The 21,566-nt window shown below is 47.7% G+C and overlaps 1 protein-coding gene across 1 annotated transcript in view; it reads right to left on the reverse strand.

The window, feature by feature from the left end:
- Positions 1–21,566, reverse strand: part of LOC139048932 (uncharacterized) — a 252,554-nt gene that overhangs the window by 173,570 nt on the left and 57,418 nt on the right. The window contains exon 2 of the mRNA XM_070523913.1: positions 14,072–14,225. The gene's annotated coding sequence lies outside the window, so the exon portion shown is untranslated. The remainder of the gene's footprint in view (positions 1–14,071; positions 14,226–21,566) is intronic.

The raw sequence follows: 21,566 nt of genomic DNA on the forward strand, positions 1-21,566 counted from the left end.
GGACTTGCCATTTGGCGGCGTTTGATATCGAAAAGCTTCACAATCTAAGTGTATCCAGAGTTCACTCCATTCAGACGCACTCGACCGGTAAAATTGTCATTTACAATCTGTTCTGAGTTTCGCCATGAGCCGATGCATTGGTTTGTTACAATGAAAACCACATAAATAGAGCGGGATGACTTACGAAAAACAAGGAGTAGTCTATACATTCTTGTTCTTGAGCTGTATTATTCGAGAATGATTTGACGCGGGTCCAGTTGACTCCGCTGCAGCAAGTTGGAAACGGCATACTGTGGAGCATCATGGTTGCTTTGTGAGTCACTGCAATGTACAGGCTCGAGCCAAGGTTGGGCTGACGTATGAACTGCGTATTGCTCCTCGGCCGAACGCTTATGATTTGCTATGCCAGTTTCCATGGCTTCGCTGAGGGGCTCCTGAATTATCATTTTTATAGTGTAATTTCTAATATTCCAGACGCTTTGAATTTCTTAGTCGGGGACCTGCTCATCTCTTTTTGCAACAGCGTTATTCATCATCTCCCTGTAGATTTTTTTGTCATTTCAGACGATCCCATATGGGTTATCGGCGCACAAACATGATTTTTTCATCGGGTAGCTAACATCACCTCAGCCTCCCGACGGACAAGTGCACAGACAGGCCGTCACGCTCATTCTTGCGGCCTGCGAGTTGGGAACGCCGTAAGAGCGTTGAAAATTCTAGGAGGCGCTGACACAACCCGGGCTGTCTCAGTGTTTTAAGCCCGGCTGGAAAGGACCAAAAAGGTGCCAACCCGGGACAGCCGCCTTAGTGAGCTCTTCACTTACTAGAGATATGTGGCCAATGCTAATGGCGCACTTACGTCCTTTCGCTGGTGTTGACAGCAAATTAAAAGGGGTACGCTGATAAGGAAGCTTATCAGGGTTGTTGCATCATATCATAAAGGTATGCTATGCTCGTAAAAAATTTATTCTAGAACTGTGCACGTAGGCACATTCACTTTGAAGGTTGTGTAATGTGGCGTAGGCGAGCCTATCTGTATCAAGGTGGCTCCATAGCCATGTGGGAACAGGTATTCCTTACTTGCGGTCTACACGGTGCATGAAAAGGCGAAAGTTGAATAATAATGACCGCTCAATAGAAAAGAAAAGCGACAGCTTCTTGAATTACAGGATCACACGCAAGAAGCATAATATGTGCTTTAACCTGGTGTACTTTTCACAGTTTTTTTATTGTTCCCATCCATTCCTCACTACAAATTATGCATTGGCCTACTGTTGCGCTAAATGAACAATGATTTATGCACTGAATGACTGGGCGACGTGGTAGGGATTCCATGTATGTAAAGGCACGTGTGCAAACAAGGACGTATGTAGAACGAGGACAACAAAGAACAACGGCGTTTGTGATTGTCCACCTCGTTATTCTTACAATCCCGCCTCCACGCACCACGGATACGCGTGCGTCAGATCTCCTCATTGCACGACATTTCAGCACAAATTGCGTGCCACCAGCTCGCTAGAATAAACCAGCTGCTTCATTCAGGGCTCCAAGACGTGATTTTGGAAATAATTTTTGTCAAAGGAAGCAGCATGGCTGCATATTGATGCTTGATAATCCGCTACAATAGTGGTATGGTAGAAAAAGTTAATTTAGGGATAGATGCGATTTATAACAATTATCTTCATATTAAGTATAAAGATAACAAGGCATTACAGAATTTTCTGCACCTTTTTAATATTGTTTCGCTCGTATGATCGAGCGCTGTTTGCAGAAAATTGTATCTAAGCGATGGGAAAACACATAGCAGTCGACGAAGCGCAGTGCACTGCCCTCATCAGCATCTAGGCGAAGCCAATTTTTGAGGGGTAAGAGAGGCAATAATCCTCAACAAAAAGTACCCACAGAGGAAGAATTGTCCCCCTGAAAATGTCACATTTGTCTCTGGGATTTATTTTTTTTTTGTCGAAGGGGCCAACGAGAGGAAGAACATCTCGTGACGAAAGCTGGGAGCACCGTCTCAGATTTTTTATACTTCTTCGCTGCCGTCGAGGAAGCCCTAGCACGGTATCTATCGCACTGTGCGGGAATTTAGAAAGCCAAGATGCCGTCGCGTCGGACGATAGCTGTCGAAAGTGAAGAGAGAAAAACGCCAGCACGCCGGACGCCGCATTTTTCTTGAGGCAAATGAGAGTACCGCAGTGCACAATTACAATTACGCTCCGGCCATGACAAGATGACTGCCGGCGCTCGCGAGGTCAGTCTCGCAAGGAGGATTAAAATAAATTTTCTTGCCCTCTCGTCCAAATGCGCGATTCGCGTCATGTGAGCCAAGAGCCGAAGTACCTCGACAAATGTTCGTGACTGATGACGTAAGAACGCGGAGGTGTGGCTGCGGAGTGTGCGCACGAATACAACGAGCGTCTCCTACGTTGCAGGACGGCCGCGGGAACTATGATGGGGCACATCGTAATTGTACGTGGAAGACGATTTTATTAAAATACGAATGAAGTGAAGAATAGGCATGAACAAAGTGCACCTCCATTCCACCGCGTGAAAGTGGATGTATACAGCGAAGCCATTGCCGAGTTTACGCAAGCGCCACCATTACAAAGCGTCGCACCGTCGAGGTCAATGTAGCGTCAGCGAGCTCGTTCACACCCTTTCAGATTCTGCTTTGCCGCCGCGCTAATGGCTGCGCCTGTTCACAGCGTCCATCAGGATGTTTAGAAAAATTCGCAGTTCCGCCGGAAAAAGGGAGCACGGTTAGCGATAGGAAATATGTTATGCGAAGCATATTACTAGAGCTCAACTTAGCTCCTCAGCTCCTTCAATACCACGTGACACCGTGACGTCATGACAGAGGAGAAACGGGGCTCCAACTCGCGCCGTCGCTCGCGGCGTCGCGCCGGTATATAAGCAGCTGCGCTTGCCTCTGCTAGACACTCACGAGGTGAGATGCCTCCTGCAGACAGAGCTGCTCGTTGGAATGAGAAGCGAAAGTTGCGGCGTGCTACAGAGACTGTTTCTAGGTGGCTTTGCTACGGCGCAGCGACTACGCGCCCCGCATCGGACGCGGTGAGCGTCGAGCAACGCAGCGTTCGGCGCGACAACGAAATGTGCGCCTGAGCAAGCGCCGCATGCCTGAGCCGACGCCGACGACACCGGCTTTTCTGCTACACGAGCTCCTTAACGCTGTCGCGTTAAAATAAAGACTAGTATGCTTCGCATCCTGGGCTTAACCTTAGCTAAGCCACAGCCATTTTTTTTATACCTGTACGAAAGCGATCTGTGGTGTTTGCAGAGTGCGCGTAGTGCCGGTAGCTTTCTATGCGCTGTGCTTTTGACGTTTCGTATGCGTTAAAGCGACCCATGCCCGGAAGTGAATTGGCTCGCGGCTGCTGCCGCGATTCCTATCTCCAGCGTTTTCAGAGACTGTTTGCGCTGTCATCGAGCGACGCGGTTTCATGTTTACCTGCACGCGCGTGACGCCGTGCTGGTTTATTTAGTTAAAACACGTTGACGGGCTAGTTGGCTTGAGTACATCATAGAATGAGTAAGTGCGATTGAACAAGAACGTAGAAAAAAGCACACGCACTAAGGCAGCGCTATCTCTGTTTGTAGAATCATTAAAACAACCGTGCAAGTCAACCTTAGCGCATACACAGGCTATGCTTGGTTAATATCTTGTGGTGCTTGCTGATCTTAGCTTATCCGGCTATGGCCTTGAAACATAGTTGAAAGGTTGAAACATACTTGTCTACAGTTGTAAGACCCGATTTTAATACTTAAAAGGTGGAAAGAAGTTTGAAGCACAAGTGTATAATCGTTCCAATGACCACTTGCATTTGTTGTAAGGGTACCTCATTTCTTGCCGCGCAAACGGAGGCTCTGGTCAATGGAGTGCAATCGAACAGCAGAGGTGCATTCGGCCCGGTGCAAAGTATATCCTCAGGGCTGGATTATGCGAATCTGAAGGCATATTTTAAAATCGAACCTCACTTTTTTTTTCTTTACTTGATCGCGACGTTACATTGTTTGAGCAATCTGGCTGAGTAAACTGGGTTCATTTAGAAAAGAGTGCAATCATAGGTTGTGACTTGGTGGACTTATCTTCACTCACCAAAGCACGATACATGCCCTGGAAAGGAGTTAACGCAATTTTCAGTGCACCAAATCGTGAAAGAACTGCAACGTCGCAGCAAACAGAGGACTCACGGCCTTATCCGAGAATGCTAACTAACAAGCATCCTTAGCACTGTATCTCTGCAGGCGGGATGTTATCGCTTTGACGGATTATGCAAATCTTCTTTTCAAGGTCGCGAGCATTTGGTCTCGTCATTCGTCAACAGCGATGCCAAGTGCGTCGCAAGAACGTAGATGGATTGAACGAGCGACATGCTGGAAACAACCGAGACGTCACGTGATACGAAGGCACAATGCTTCAATATATCAAGATCAATGTTACACACTTATGCTGGTATTGATTCTGCGAACGTTGGAAACCTTGCTGTTGGTCCTCGGCCAAAGCGCTGAAACAAGCCCAGCGTCACAGCGCAGTTCCAGAGCAGGTCGCCCGGTTGTCGCTGGTCAGTGCGCCCGAGGCAGCCGCCATGACTCCAGACGCTAGCTGTCAGGAGCTTTCGAGACATAGACGCCTTCATGCTAATGGCCGGCGTTGTCAAACGCGGTGTCGTCTGCCACTCTCGCGAACATTCCCGTCTGCAACTGGACAGCCTGAAGGAGGATTAGTGGAACCTTCTGAGGCGATACCTGATGTTCGAATACTTGAAGTAATCTCTCGTAAGAGGACGTGATGGTGGCCAATGAGGCGTTACGTGCGCCTTACATTTATTTCCGTCAAAGGGTGAAGGCGACAAGTGGAGTGGCAGCTTGGGCGAGCAACTTGCGATGCTTCCGGAACGAGACTGCGCGTGGTGAGCTTGCATCTAGAGCACACGCTGCGTATCTTTATGTTTCTCTTCTGTTTAAGGCGCCGGCTGAGAGCGCTGACCTTAGGGCGCCAGTGTTGCAGAGTCGGTGGGTGCTACACCCTTTCTCAGCCATCCATCCCGTGAAACGCCAACAGTGTCTCAAAGGGTGGACGCTGTCGGCAACTCTGCAATGCCGCTGCAGCTCCGCCAGTGAGCCGATTGTGCTTGTGATTTCTGTTTCTTCCCAGGTGCGCGTGCAACTTAGCGTTTCTTCTAAAACCGGCGTCGGTGACTGATAACTCCCACTACGAAGTGGTTCTAGTAATATGGTCTGAACCACTCCTGATTCATAGTGTTATTACACCGATATTTACGCTTACGATTTTGTTTATTCGCATGTATGCATGAAGTTTGTCCAAAACGGTTCCTAAAAAGCATTGTTCTTTAGTTTTCAAGACACTTCTCTGTCTCTAATAATGCTATTAGTGCTTCGCAACGCGGTTACGTTCGAGTGGTACATACCAATACTTTTCGCCAAGCCACCCGTCTTACGGACCTCCAACAGGTGGAACTCGGAGACAGGGGTACCCCACAGGGGTCTGTAATGTCACTTCTGCTTTTCAACTTAGCACTAATGCCCCTACCCGAACTACTCAATCAGATCGAGGGCGTGGACCACGCGTTCTATGCCGACAATAAAACGGTGTGGGCGAACCGCGCGGGGTCTGATGCCTGGGCAGAGGAAGCCCTGCAGAGAGCGGCAACGACCGTCCACGAGTATGCCACGACCTGCGGCCTGAGCTGCGCTCCACAGAAATCGGAGCTGCTCATGGCGCAGCCCGGAAGACCAAAGAAAGAGCCGCTGCCGAATATAATCATCACCATCGACGGCGCATAGATCAAACCAACGCAGCAGATACGGATACTGGGCCAGCTGTTGCGCAGTGATGGCAAGGAGCACGCAGCCGTCAACAAAATCAAGACCAAATCAGAGCAAGTTTTGAGCATGATCCGGAGAGTCACCAACCGGAACAGAGGAATCAAAGAAGAAGACGCACTGCGCCTGGTGCAGGCATTCGTCGTGTCACGCGTAACGTACTCCGCCCCGTACCTCCAGCTTGCGAAGGTGAACCGCGACACGCTGAACACGACGATAAGGAAAGCAGTCAAACTCGCCATGGGAATCCCAGTCTACTCGTCAACGCAGAAGCTGCTGGAAATGGGTGTCCACAACACGGTGGAAGAGCTGGTGGAAGCACACCTATCCCACCAGAGAGTAAGGCTGAGCCGGACAGAGCACGGTCGGGCCGTTCTACGCAAGATAGGATGGCAAATTGAACAGCAACCGACAACGGAGCCGCTCCCAACAGCATGGAGAGACATTAAGACCAAGCCCCTCCCCCGGAACATGGAGCCGGGGAGAAACAACGAGAGACGCTCTGCGCGGGCCAAGGCACTGGCTCGACAGCTGGAAGAGGACCCCGAGGTCCTCTACGCGGACTCCTCGCTTCCCAAGCACGGAACCAGAGCAACGGCGGTCGTCACCACCATCGATAAACTGGTCACAGGCGCGTCGATACGGACGACGAATACAGCCGAAGCAGAAGAAGTGGCCATGGCCCTCGCACTCGCACAACCGGGAGTGAGGACCGGGGTCACAGACTCCCAGACCGCCTACGCAAGCTACCGCAAGGGGAACATCTCTCCCGCGGCACTAGCGATCCTCACCAAATGCAAACCACCGGGACGGGCCGTTGAACTCGTGTGGGTCCCGGCTCACTCGCAAGTGGAAGGCAACGCACTCGCCGACCACTATGCCCGAGAACTGTCAATCCAGGACGAGGACGAGCCAGAGCTACCGCACGCCGTGACAAGCTACAAAGAAATCACGCAAATGTACAGAAGCGGCAGATGTAGGCTTCCCCGTCCGCATCCGCAACTCAGCCGAATGCAGCAAACGATCGTGCGACGCACGCAAGCGGGGCCGCTAGTGCATCCCGTGCTCTTGCACAAGGTGTTCCCAACAGAGCATGACACTTCATGCCCTTTTTTGCAGACGGTCAAAAGGCACTCTCGCACACATCCTTGCAGAGTGCACTAAGCTCAAGAACCCCCCACTATCCCTACCCCCCACCCTCCCCAGCCCCAACCCCCCTGAGCGATGGGAGACCTTGTTGTCGAGCCCCGACCTACCGACCCAGCTCGTGCTGGCGGCTAGGGGCCAGGAACTGCTGGACGCATATGGGACCTGAGAAGAAGGTTCCACCCCATCTGGTGCCAGCGCGCACCAACCGTCACTAAGGGCTCAGTACAAAAGTTGATTCTCTCTCTCTTCAATAGGTGCGGATATATTTGTACAAAGGTAAAATCGACATCCACCTTAGGAAGCGGAAGAGGAAATGAAAATGATTTCCTTGCAGTTCCGTCCTATTTCATTAGAAATCCTTCACTCTGCACGTTTTCCCCAAATCGAGTTGTCGTATTCACTGTCACGAACATTAGGGTTGCCCATCTATTGGATCTCGGGTTACAATCTGCCAGACTATCTTTCCTGAGATGGTAGAGCGACCGACTCAGAAAGTCTTGGTCGCCGGTTCTATGCTCTGACCAGGGCAAACTTCCTTTCAACTTCGAAGGCTTCTTTCTGAGAAAGCCGCGGGGAGTTCGTATATTTTTAGTGCTTTTGCTTAAAATGAATGCCGTGCCACTTTTTTGCCTTTGATGAAAGTTCCACATCTTTCGGGTTTCCTCAGAACTAAATTGTCATTTGGCGGCGTTTGATATCAAAAGGTTTCCCCTTCTAAGTGTTTGAGTTCGCATCATTCAGACGAACTCGACTGGTAAAATTGGCGTTCGCAATGACTTCTGACTGTCGTCATCAGTTTATACGGTGCCGTGTTACAACGAAAACCACCTAATTGGCAAAGGGCGATTTACGAAAAAAATTGTCTATACATTACTTGTCCTAATGTTGTAATTTTTGAGAAGGATCTCGCGCTGATAGTGGCCACTCGAGCAAGATGGAAATTGCTAACTTTGTGGCATCGTGGTTGCTTCGGGGAAGCATTACGATGTCCAGGCTATAGAGCAGACGTGGGCCTTATACATGAAATGCGTATTGCTCATCGGCCCAGCGCTCGTAACGGTCTCTGGCGGTTTCCATGCCGTCACCCAGGATCGCCTCATTTATTGTTTTTATGAACTGATCTCTCAGATTCTTGCCGGTTTCCATGTTCTTGGTGGGCACCTCCTAAATTATTATTTCTACAGGATTGACGGTCATCTGCCTGCCGATGTTCATGTCCTTCTCGGCGATTTCATGCGGGCCTTTATGACAGTTACCGAAAGGATGCCAAGCAGGGACAGTCGTGTTAGCGAGTGCTGCCTTCACTAGATAACTAGGGGTAATTCTAATGGTTCCCTTGGGTTTCTCGGGTGTTGCAGAAGTTAAATTAAAAGACATGTGCTGAGAAAGAAAACTTCCAATAATTTCCGTGGTTGCTCTCCAAACTTTGTCATGGTGGTAAAACATTCATTCGAAAACAACCCGAGCAGCCACATTCATTTTGAAGGATGTGTAACGTGGCGTGAGGGAGCGCATCTATTAATTTCTGGCTCCGTTGACGCTGCAGAGTGTTAGGGCAGGGCAATTTACGTAAAAATAATATCCATGCCTCAAAGACAAGGTGTCGCCGTACTAAATAATAAACATACAGTATAATATATGTTTTAACCTACTATACATAAACGCGAATGACTGAGCAACGCGGCAGGGATTCATGGTAGCAACGGCACCTGTGCAAACAGAGAATTAAGTCGAACGAGGACAAGCACAATGTCATTATCGTTGTCAGTCTTATTCTACTTTTGGCATGTTTTCAAGCCTGCCTTTACGTGCCATGAATACACGCGTTACAGGTACTAATTGTACGATATTTGAGCACAACAGCATGTCATCAGAGCGCCGTAATACCTCAGCTACTTCTTTCACGGTTCCTAGGCCTAATCACGAAAAAAAAATCTGTTTACTAAAGGAAGCACCAATGCTGGATATTTATTCTTGATGTCACGAAAGAATACACCTTTCGTATGCAAAATTATTCTATCGACAGATGCGACAAATCCGTATACATGCTCACAATAGTATCTTATTTTTCTAAACTCGATATGGATTTTACAACAATTACCACCAAGGAAATCAAGTCGTACCAAACCAAACTGATTTTCGTACGAGTTTGAGCTCCGGTAACTTAATGCGACGCTTAAGAATCGAAAGTCTCGTCACGAGACAATGTCAGGTGCTGGCACGCAAGTGCGAAAAGTATCCTGACACTTGTTTAGACTTTGCAAGAACCATTTGAATTGCCACAATTGCGTGCAATACAGCAATCGCATAATAACTAATGCAACCAATATGACACACTATACCTCCCGAAAGAAGGAACAGAACGTTCAAACGAGGAACGTTTTATTATTCGTTGACATGTTCCGATTGTTTATTTCGTTAATATTTCTGAACTTTGTAAGGTAAGCTTATTGCGGCTCCATCGGCGGCAGCGACGAGAAAGTGGCTGCCATGCTCATAGAAAAACAAATCTTTACGACGAAGCGACACGTCACTAGCTTGGAACCTAGTAAAAAATATAAAAAGACTGACAATGAGAAGAAAAGCACCACACCTCGTGACGGAAGCGGTCTCACCCCTCGCACCCTCCCCCCTCTCTTCCATTTATTGAGGGTGGGAGGGGCTTGAACGGAACGGCGCGAGGTTGGACGTCTGTCCAATGCTTCGGTCGTATGTTTCAGTTCTTGTTGATGCTTCTCGTTCATCGTTCGCCGATTTCGTATTTTTGTCATTTGCTATTTGAAGCACAATTGCGGCTACCTTGTCTTTTGATTCGACATTTGGTTGACTCCCCTCCCCTCTTTTTTAACCCGAAGGTCAGGTGGGCCCACCCCGGAGATTGTATTGCCAATGGTGCAAAGGGGTTATTTTGGACTATATTTGAGCAAATTACGTCCGCACCGCTAATTTTAGCTACTCCAAGAGCAAATCCCGCTTCTTGCGGAACAAACCGTAGCGGCCTTCAGGATACCATTGGCTTGATTGCACGATACCTACTTCGGTCAAACGCACTCGCCCCATTTCCCAAGAGTGTACCGGACGGCAGCTTTGCCTCATACTGTATATATTCACGGCACTGCACCGTTTACAATGGTACTCTGCAATATGGCAAATTTTCGACTATGTTGGCGCTGATTACGCCCCTCCCGTAACATCTGCATCTTCTGCGATTAATTCTTGCTTTCTGTGGGCGCTGTGGTAGCCACCTTTCAGGCACAATTTCTTCGCGCGAGCCCTGTATTGACCAAGCGCCCCTCCCGGACGCTTGGTCAATACAGGGCTCCCATTCAAACAGAAGTTGACCGTACGGCTTCTTTGCCTCAACCGAACTTTGTCTGGTGGTGTGCCCTATTTAGCTGTGTAATTCAATCGGTAATTTTCGACTAATTTTGCGCTTACTAAACCCGTACCGTAACTTTTACGTACTCTTCGACTAACACTTGCTTTTCGTCTAGTTGAGACCTTCGTTTTGATACCTAATCTTGCGACTCGCTAAGACCCTCTTCAGGCGCGAACGGTTTTTTATTCGGAAGAGGTCACAAAATACCCCGATCCCGGATACGCCATACCCGTGTGAAGACAGCTTAGAAGACCTCGTCTTCAAAAGTTCTGCAGGGATAATATTGAGCACAATGGACAAGCTTGTCCATTGTGCTCTCTGCGTATCTTAAGCCATCTCTGTGTGCCCGAAATTTTCCCTCACAAGGCGTGAGATCCCAGAGAGCCTACTGTAAACTCGAATATTCGGCTCTCAGCAGTATACGGAAGGAACACGTCGATAATATGGTATACTGTCTCTAAAGTTTGACAGAGAAAGCTGTGAATGTTTTGTTTAAATTCAATCTATCGAAATCACAGGCGAGGGTAGACGGCACCAGCATATTTTTTAGTCGTGTTGGAACAGAACCCGGACGAGAACTTTTTTGAGAAACCAATTGCGAATCGGTTTGACCAAAAGTTCGAAAGAGGGTCATTGTTCAATTTGTGACATACGAAATGCGATTTCTCACGTGTGCGACTGTTACGATACCGTGCAATGGTGTCATTCACTTGCGAGAGTCATTTCGAAAGCGACATGTTGCATTTGACCTTCCTCCAGAGACGGAGAATTCAATACCACGCTTCCCAAGGGTGAATGATGGGAAAGGCGACAGCATGCTCGACTTGGTGTCGTGCAACTTCTATATGTTTCGGGCTTGTCACGAAGGTCATCGGTCCATCCTTGGAGAGTGATGCACCAACCAATCACCGGTGTCTCAACATTACGCCAATCGGTAATTGTTTTATGAGGTGTTCGGCGCAAGAATTCGCGTAGAACGGTATGATCTCTAATAAAAGTGCCCTGGGTGCTCTGCCACATGACAGGACAACTTACGCCAAGAAGTGTTAAACTACGAGCAGTGTCCCATTCAAAAGCATTCCCGTGGCGCGCGGGGAAATCAGGGTAGTTTAAGAAAGTGAAGCGATCTGGTTGAATCCAAACCATAAGTGCATGACCTCTATGCGAGTTGCTTCGGCTGTATGCGACAAGGCTACTGTAGCATGACTGCGCATCTTCAATGCTCAGACATTCTCGGCGCACGGTCCCGCGCCTATATAATCAAATGCTTGAATAAAGCGAGCTTTAATGTTGTTGTGACCATCATGTTATTGCGTCGCCGTTGCTAGTTAGAATGTGGACATTTTCTTCTGTTTTCTTTACTCAGAAAGCTTTCTGCTGAATTATGATCTCTCAGGCTTCTTTATAGCTGGATCTCTTTGTGTTTGGACTATGCTCTCTTTCCTGCCGATGTTATCCTCAACACCCGCGAAACACAGAACCACATGAAAACGTCTTGAGAGGCTTGCAGAAAGCTATAGACGTACGCCTTGGTGTGTGGTAAGACCGAAATTAAAATTTCTTCCACGGGTAACCTAACGACCTGTAATACACAAGTATGCATTCTCTGCGCTCTAACAGCCTACTACTGGGGTCACCAGAGTCTATTCCTAAAAAGGATTCGGAACGTCTAACTCGAGAACTTGTTCAGAGGATTTCATCTGAAAGCGCATAAAATGACGAACAGCATGTTATAAGTACGGCGACCATTGGCGTTAACGAAAGGAAGAACCCACGGACAGAGTAACTCCCAAGGTTCAGCATAATAAACTGGCTTCAGCGTACCGGAACTCCTACAATCAAGGGTGTGTTCGCGATTTAGACCCTAGGAGCACACACCACCATTCTTCAATGCTCGCGCAGCAGTGGCTGACAGCAGGAGAGAAACGCCGGTGTCCCACTGTACGTAATAGCAGCGGTGTGACAGCCGCGCTGTGATCACCTGGGAAGTTTTCAAGTGGACAGGCTCTAAATTTGTTAGGCATATCAATGCGTAATGGAAACGCTGCGATGTAGGAAGTTCGACAAAAAAGAAAGAAAAATACGGTTGCTGGTTTATTAAATGTCTCAGACGGTGTTCGGTTAACCCTTTGTCTCCCAGCTGCAACACATTTTGCCACAAAGTAAAATAATGCTGTGAATATTGTGTGCGACGTCAATCTTTGAAATCCAATATATTTTTTTTTTGTTTTTCCCAGCACTTCGACCTTTCTTAGTATACCTAATAGGTTGCACCGTGTTGTCTCCTAACGAGCAGTGCAGCGACAGAAATATGGCGTCGTCCTCCGAACACTCGCATCGCATTTCTACCTGATCTTTCTCCCAGCTTGTCATAAAGCGTTTTATTTTTGTTAATCCTACATGGAATTTTTCGTAGACAGGAGCTCTGCACACAACAATCATTTTTATGTAATTTATAGGAAAGAGGCAAGAAGTATTTCGGTGGACAGGGATTGTGTTGGCGAAATGGAGCTCACATACATGAAAACGATTGACTAAAAAGCATGAACAGTATATTGTACTATAGGCTTACTGCTTCACATCGACAACATGTACCAAGCTACAAAAGGACGAAATTGTTGAGATGTGTGCTTAGGCATCCCATTGTGGTTGAAGTGTGGCGGTACACAGTCCAAGGAAGTAGAGCACGGCAAGAGATATGGGCGTGTGATTGTAATACTGTAAACATGCCGCGGGAGCTGCGGCAAGCAATAAACTACGTTGTACCCCCTCCACCCCCTCCACCCTCTCCCTCCACCTTTCTTTCTTCAGCTAAGTAATCGGAGCTGTTAGAAGAGGAGCGCGGTGCCCAAGGGAACGAATTAAATGTTTAACGACTCTCAAGACGTTTTCATGCAAACGGGATAAAAATATCTGCAATAAAAGTTGTTTTCTGAGAATATACCTTTCAAAGGCACAGGACACTCGTATGTTAACGCGTGTACAAGTAGAACAACACTCTGCTTTTTATGGTGCTTGTTATCATTGGAAGAATGGACTTTTCTTTCTTCAGCCTCCCTTTGTCCTAACGATATTGGCACGTGTAGTCGTTTATTTTTTTCCGGTGAACGCTTTTCCCCAGTAAACAAAAGTTAACTGTTATCGCTCGACGCAAGAAAGCGAACTAGGGGAACGAGTGCTTCGTGTTTAATGCTTGAACTTTCTCCTCTAAACAAACGAAGAACAAGGAACTCAGAGGTGTTGAGGCCAGCAGTCGGCGAGGATGAGTCGCAGCTTGCTTCTTTGTGGTTGCGTCATCGAACTTCCTCGAAGAAGCACTGGTCAACAAATGCATTTGAGGACATTCAAACGATTACTTCGGGCGTGAGCGCGAACTGAACGGCGCGTCCACGCGGTTCTGCAGAAAGAACGAAAGCACTCAAGACACGTGAGCGATCTGACGGCGATAGCACCCCCACCACGCGACAACCGAAAAGCGACAGCAAAGCGGTGCAGTCGAAGCGAATAATGCAAACCAGATGTAAACCCACAACGCAATATCAAGACTTAGGATATAGTAAGTCAAAACCATATACGAAATCATTGTTTTTTTAGCGAGAACCAAGCACATGTTGGACGTGGTCTTTTCTATAATTACATAACTGCAACGACTTAACTGCGAAGACATGCACATACCTTCCGATCTAGGAGAGAACGTGAATATCGATGTCGGCTCGACGAACGGCAGGCTCCCACGTCACTTTTCGGTCGTCCATTGGGAACGCGAACACTCGAACCTGCGGTCCCTTGTCGTAGTTACCTCGGCATCGTGGTACGTGGCACCGCCCCACTGTGAGAGTTGTAGGCGCACACTCACGTGAACATTCGGAAGGCAAAACACTTTACATCGCGACGCAGCAGTTCACTGATGTAAAAGAAAACACGTCCTCCCCGGTCTGCAGCAGAAATGCCAGCACGCCGCCCCATGGGATCGTGTGACGTAGCAATCGTGGTATTGCGAACGGCGTGGCCATACCCGGGGACACGTCCGAGCGATGGGAGGTGTTGGTCAAATCTGAGTGACGTCATCAGCCACGGCAGTAGGGGCAAGGTAAATATACCTGGTAGCGAAGCTTCCATAGGAGCCCATACGTTCAAAACATGGCGGTTCATCGGCAGTTCATAGGACTTAGCGCCATCTGTATGTGGTGGGAACACTTCCGGCAAAAGAAAAAATAATGTGACGCCATATCCGTTAAAAAAGAAGTGGCGTCATTTTGTTTTCAAAGGCGCGAAATTTGTTTCCTTGGCCTGCCTTTAGGGCTACATATTCAAATGCCCCGCCATTCGACTTGATGAGCGTTTCGAGCTTTTAACGCGGAAATTGACGCAGGAAAAGGCCAGCAGGCAGTAGGGTTGTCATAATCGCACCCCTGCACAGAACATACTTTCTTTGGAGGCCGATGAAAACTTTAGGTGTAGAGTGCTGATCCTTCGTTGGATGCCAAGCCCGTCAGCCAGCGTAGTCGCACGAAAACAACCACACAATTATCTGGCGGTCCTGACTCCCTACTTTTGACTGAGGAGGTTAAGAAGCGATGAAACTACCCGCGTCACAAAATTCAGACAAACTTCGACAAGCAAAAAGCACTTGAAACATGAAATTTGAAAGTTGACACATGAAAAATGATCGTAAGCTCTGTCCACATCACCACTCATAAGGACCGCCTCCCATGACGGTCACGCAAATTTTTCAGGAAATTCGGCAAGATTCTCATCTGTGAATAAATGCGCCATATACGTTGTCTGTTGATGTTTACCTCTGAAGTGTTCATTCAGAGGAAGCTCCAGCTAGGCGGCACCCACTTAAACATAAGGTAAAAGAGAAATACTGTTTCTTGGCAACCACTGCACGAAATTTTATTAGGTTTCTTGTTGGATGTAAATGAAGAAGTTTACCCGCCGCCATGGCTTAGCGCCCATGGAGTTACGATGCTAAGCACGAGGTCGTGACATCGATTGATGGCATCAATTCGATGGGGCACGTTAAATGACCTCTGGTGACCAAAATAATTCCGTAATCACTCACTACGCGTGCCTCATAACCAAGTCATGGTTTCGTCAGGTAAAACCCCAGAATTCAATTCGACTGAGAAAAAAAAGTTAAAGCCTAATCACTGTTGGTAGCACATTTTCGAAGTGCTGCTTCAAGTATTTATTGAAAATTGTTGAGAGTCGCGAATTTACACAAACAGAAACTGTCATGTTTACAACTATGTAGCTCAGCAATGTAAATGACATCACAATCCTGTAGATTGCACTAATAGCTAGTGCATCTAGAATAGACAAAATTGGTGTATTATACATGACGCTTAAATGCACCACTATTATGCGAGTAGGACCTTTGCGAAAGCTCTGTAAACAGTGCAACGAATTAGGTAAAATATCAATTACTGCTTAAAATTGTCCCCTTTGGACGCCCTAACGGATGCCGTTTGCAGAGCTTCTAACTTACCTATTTTCCGCAATTTAACATTAGGCTGCAATTAAAGCATCTACTGCAACAGTCACTAGAAGTAAACTTTCGCTCTAAAATTCACCGAATTTAGATAAAATCAGCCGAGGGATCTTCTGAAAAAAGCATTTCGGCGTTTTAAAGTATTTGAATAGGCGGGATCAGAGTTGCGCCCGAGCTGACCCTTTCTCCCAATGCACAGAAATATTGGTGAATGACCGCTCCCATTTGATGTAAAGACACCTCATTTCGCGCCACGCCCAATTGCTTGCTTGCTCTCTTGATTACACTGCGTATGCGTGCAAATTCTCACTCGCTTCACTGCAATACTCTAAATGCTTCGCCGCATCACAAAAATGCCGTGCGTTGAAGACATCGTAAATTAAAGTTGTCCATATTCTCTTTTTTTTTGTAACTGAGGAATCGCAGCAAGCTCGGTGTTTTACAGCTTGCCCCTTAATCTACGATTTATTCCAATGAGATGCGAGACAATTGTGTGTTGGCCACGCGCTTTTCCATCACGCATAGCGGGTATAACGAAATCATATTCCACGACGACTCGAGCGTCAGAGCTAAGCCGCACACGCGGCAGCAGGAAAGTCCTTATGGTTTGAAGCATGCCTTGAAGACTTATGGGCGCCAACCTCCAAATGTATGCGCGCTTCTCATTCTGCGTGGCATGTTTCAGTCACTCTGTGCGGCGTCGAATTATTTCGGACAAGCGCGCGCTCCGCGTAACGTTTGCGGCGTCAAGTCTTACCTGATCGCTCTAGCGTTCTCGGAAATATGCACTGTGAACTGCAACAAAAACTTATCGTGTCGTCGTTACCGCGCTGGCCTCAGCGAATTGATTCACGATAATGCCGTGGCCGTCTTCTTCCTTTTCGATTCGGCGCGTGTCCACTTTTCGCATGAATGCTTTTGTTGTCGAAAAACGGAGCCACGCGGCTTTCGGCAGCGAGGTGCGGCGCTGTCAAAGGCCTGCACGCAATCATTGCGCAACGTTGCACAGGGGTTTCTTAAAGCATTTAAAGTTGCTTGCCGGACCTGGGATACGCCACAATGCAAGTGATGTGGGCTCCAGTCACGAAATGGGCGTCACCGCTGCATCGCGTTCACCGCGGCGGCAGCCCAGCGTCGGTGCGTAAACAAACTTAAATCTCGGAGGCAACGTCGGAGGCAGCATAACTGGGTGCCGCCATGCTTGCGGAAGTGGCCTGTGACGAGAGCCAATAGGCACGCAGCTCTGACACCTTCCCCCCCCCCCCCTCCCAACGGCACCTGCGGGATATGCTTTCCGTATACGCAGCCCGGATAGCCGCGTTAGCGAGCGCTACACTTACTGGATAAATGTTGGTAATCCTAAAAGTGCCTTTATGCTCCTTCGCTGCTGCATACATTAGATTAACCAACATTTGCTGATAACAAACTGTCTTATGAATGTCGCAGTATATCTCAAAGTTTCGTTAGATTAACAAACTAATTATTCTAAAATGCAGACATGGCTATATTCACTTTGAAGGTCGTACATAATGGCATGTGCGAGCCAATCCGATAAATGTGGTTCCATGGACGGTGCGACACAGTGTGTACGTCAAATGTAAAATTACGTAAATAATAATGCCTCGAAGACAATGTCTACGCTTAGCTTAGTTGGACAAATGTATAAATTAGAATAAGTATACGTGTTACTCTACAGCACACTACATTCCTGTTAATTAATCATAGCTATTCCCCAGTAAATCTCATTGGCCATAATGTAAGAATAAACAGAGGAATAAATCTACCTGCAATGAAAGAGCGCTGTGGCAGGGAATTCTTGTCTGTACTGGCAGGTCTGCAAGCAGAAACGTAAATACAGCGAATATAAGGAGGACAACGGTGTTTATGTTGTCCAGCTCGTTCTTCTTGCAAGCTCGCCTTTACGCACCATACACAGCATTTCAGCATAACTGCATGCCATCAGAGCGCCCTAGTTCCCCGGTCTCACGGTTCCAAGCATTTGATCTCGAAAATAAATTTGCCCAATGGAAGCAGCATAGCTGAATATTTGTTCTTGATGCCACGAACCAATGGACCTGTGCTAGGGAAAGTTAATCGAAGTACAGATGCGAATTATGCCGATTTATATTCATATCTGTACCGTACTCGAAAACTGCAAATAGACTGCCTTTACACTAACCTATCGATTACTAAAGAAAGAAAATCTGTAATGGAAAAGAAAAAGGAAATTTCTGTCGAGTTTCAGGTCTGGACTCTCGAAGTGATGGCCAGGAATTGAAAGCATTGTCATGCGGTAATGACTGCTGCAGGCGTGCAAGCACCAAAAGCAACCGCATGCCTGTCTAAGCTTTGTAAAAGCACTTAAAATTGCCGCACTTACTTGGTGACGTTTCTTAATTTTTAATCGAACGCATAGATGGCCTAATAACAAAGAAACGAAAATGACAAGCTACATTTTCCATAGAGAGCAACGGAAGTTTCCAGAGATGAACGATTTATCCTTCCTCGAGATAGTCCTATTATTTAGGTGCAGCAGCCGCAATCCTTGTTTCTTTTGTTTTTATCTTTAAAAAAATGTCAAAGCACGAGCCAATTGCGTCTTCCAAAACTGCTCATTCAAGAAAGCACGAAATTAATTGGTGCGAAGTCGTAGAAGGCGAGAGCACAGCTATCACTTCCACTCACACGCGTGAACTCAGCATGTTTCCGCGCTCGAGCACCGCTTTATGTGGCTTGCCATTTGCCACGCTTTCAAGGGCACACGCTCTGTTATTTCCGGTGAGCATTTAGTTAAAGTTTCTGGACTTTATTACGTCACGCCCAAGCTTCTTGTTTATTTCAATAAGAGCAGTGTTCTCCGTTGCGAGTACGAAACAACTGCAGCTCCACCAGCGGCAGCGACGAGACAGTGGACGCAGTGCTTGCAGGAAAAAAAAACTGTTAGCGAGAAAGCATTCCGTGACGATCTTAAAACCTAATAAAAATAGCAAATCAGGAGAAAAGGACCACATCTCGTGATGGAAGCGTTCTCCCTCCCCCCATTCTTTTGGCAAAGGGGTGGGAGGCGATACAGAGTCCAGCGGCGCTAGCAGCGCTAGGTTTCACGTCTGTGTAATGGGCCGCTGAAAAGCTGCAGACCACGGCCGACCGCGCCAATGCTCAGAGATAAACGTTGCCGTCGCAGACGCGTCTATGCCTCCAGGTGCAAACGTGGAGAGCTAAAGGTCTCACATGTGTCGAGTAGAAAGCGAGCACCATGAGCCGCCGTATGCAGCGACGACAGGAGCGCCGAGCGCCATTAAAACCGACCCCACGAACGAAGCAGCGCGCGGCTTCACGTACGGCGTTGATCCCGGGGTTCAGTCTCGTGCGCGCATTCGGCTACTGAATGCATGTCGAAAACAGCGTTAGTCGAGGCTTCTTTGCGAACGCTGACTGCCTGACGTGCGTGAACCAACATGAACCAAGCACGAACCAGCTAGCCCAGGGAATATATATACTAGTCCCTACTAAGTTTCTTTTATTGCGATAGCAGATATAACGACACTCCAGGCGAAGTTCTGCCGTCGCCGTCGCTGTGAGGCTCCGTATAAAGACCGAGGGCAATAAAACTTTCGACGCACGCCGTGTGCCATGAGTGCGAGTGAAAGCGTGAGAGAATGAACCGGCGAATGCTGCTCATTTTCGCGTGCCCGAGCGAGGAAAGCTGGCCGGATGCGCGACCTCTCCTATCGCACGCGAGATACAGCGATAACGCGAGGGAATGGGGGGGGGGGGGGTCTTGTTTTCCACGCAGTACTCCGCCCGTAGAAGACACCCTCCCGTCTGCGCGGCCCACGTCTCCAAAGCGATTTGCGATGTTTGCAAAGTGCGCGTAGTGACGGTAGCTCCGCATGCGCTGTGCTTTCGACGTTTCGTTCGCGTGGAAGCGAGACGAAGTATTTTAATGATTGGAAAATGTAGAGAGGTCGGCCGGATAATGGAGCATCTGGCCTGCTACTCTGCGTAAGGGAAGGGGAAGAGGGGAAGAAAAAGGGTCACAATGGGGGATGATAATGGGAGGAACGAGGTGAAGGACACATTACAGAACTGGTATCACAGGCGTGAGTCCAGGCCCCTGTCACCTAGGAAACGTAAAAGTGCACGCATTGTCTCTGTCGTCTGCCAACTCCGTGGCCACGCGCCTAGCAAGAGGTCCTCCGACAGTGGTCCATTGTGTAAATGTTTCAATGCGTGGAAGCGAGAAAATGCACTAAGGTGTAAGCGATCGCTGCTGGTGGCGGAATTTCTCACTCCGACATTCTGACAGCGAGATTCCGCGCTCGTCGAGCGAGATGTGTTCATCTTTACCTGTCCGTGCGTGACACCGTGCTTGTTAATTTAATAAAAACACATAGCCGGGCTTGTTGCTTTCAATCGAATATAAAATGTGTAAGCGTGACTGAAGGAGAACGCAGAAAGGAACACATACACGGAGACAGCGATCTCCGTGTGTGTGTGTGTTTTTTTCTAGGTCCTCATTCAGTCCCGCTTACACATCATATCAACTTTAATTTATTTAGTAACCTAATGCTTACAAGTTTACACGGCCCATAAAACCACTATCTTTACTCTGTATAGGTAACTACTAAATTCCTATCCTAATCGGTGCTTCGCCTTTCGGACCCAACTGGTACTTCTTTATATTAGGCTACATGCCCCAGTGGCCGTGGCCTGGCGTAAGTGCCACCTGTTGGTGCAGCAAGTGAATATCTAAAGTGCAGGAAAAGCATCTATTGAAGAGAAAGGAGGAGACGTCGACTTGAACACATTGTGCAGCCCTCGTCATACGAAGGCACAACGCTTCAATATATCATAACCAATGCAACACATTTAGGCTGATATTGATTTTGCGAACTTCGGCAACCCGACTGCAAACCCTCGGCCCAAGCACTGGAACGAGATCAGCCTCACAGCACGCTCCCGGAGCAGGTTGACTGGCTCTCGTTGATACGTGCGGCAGAGACAGCCGCCATGATACGAGAGGCTCTCAGGAGCTTTGGAGACATGGGCGCCTTCATACTAATGGCAGGAGTCGTCACATGCCGTGCCGTCTGCCACCCTCGCGTGGATTGCCGTCTGCTACTCGACAGCCAGAATCAGGATTGCTGTCACCCCGTGAAGCGATACCTGATGCTCGAATACATCGAGAACACTCTTGCTCAGCCGTTTACCTCATGAAACGGGGCTGTGCCCGACCATCTATAGCTCTACAATCAAGACAATGAAGCGACTGCGCCTGTCCTTTCCAATAACACATGTGTGCATGCAACTTAGCGAGTTTTTCTTCTTTTTCTTCCGAAAATCAGTGTCCGTAACCAGTAACCAAAACTACGTATAGGTTCCAGTAATATAGACTGAAACAGTCTTGATCCATGCTGTGAATACACTAATATTTGCGCTTACGATTACATTTCTTCGTATGTATGGATTAAACTTAGGCAAAATTGCTTCTAAAAATATTTCTTCGCTAGTTTTCTAGAAACCTTTATTTGCTCATCATTTTTACTGGAATCTCGCGACGCGGTTAGAATCAAGTGGCTGAGATTAAGACCTACCCACAAATCACGCATATTATGAACCTTACGGGTGTGTTCAATCTTCGCAGAATGAGAAAAATTGACCGCCGCGTTT

The sequence above is a fragment of the Dermacentor albipictus genome, chromosome 8 (genome assembly GCF_038994185.2).
Source record: "Dermacentor albipictus isolate Rhodes 1998 colony chromosome 8, USDA_Dalb.pri_finalv2, whole genome shotgun sequence".
Classification (NCBI taxonomy): domain Eukaryota; kingdom Metazoa; phylum Arthropoda; class Arachnida; order Ixodida; family Ixodidae; genus Dermacentor; species Dermacentor albipictus.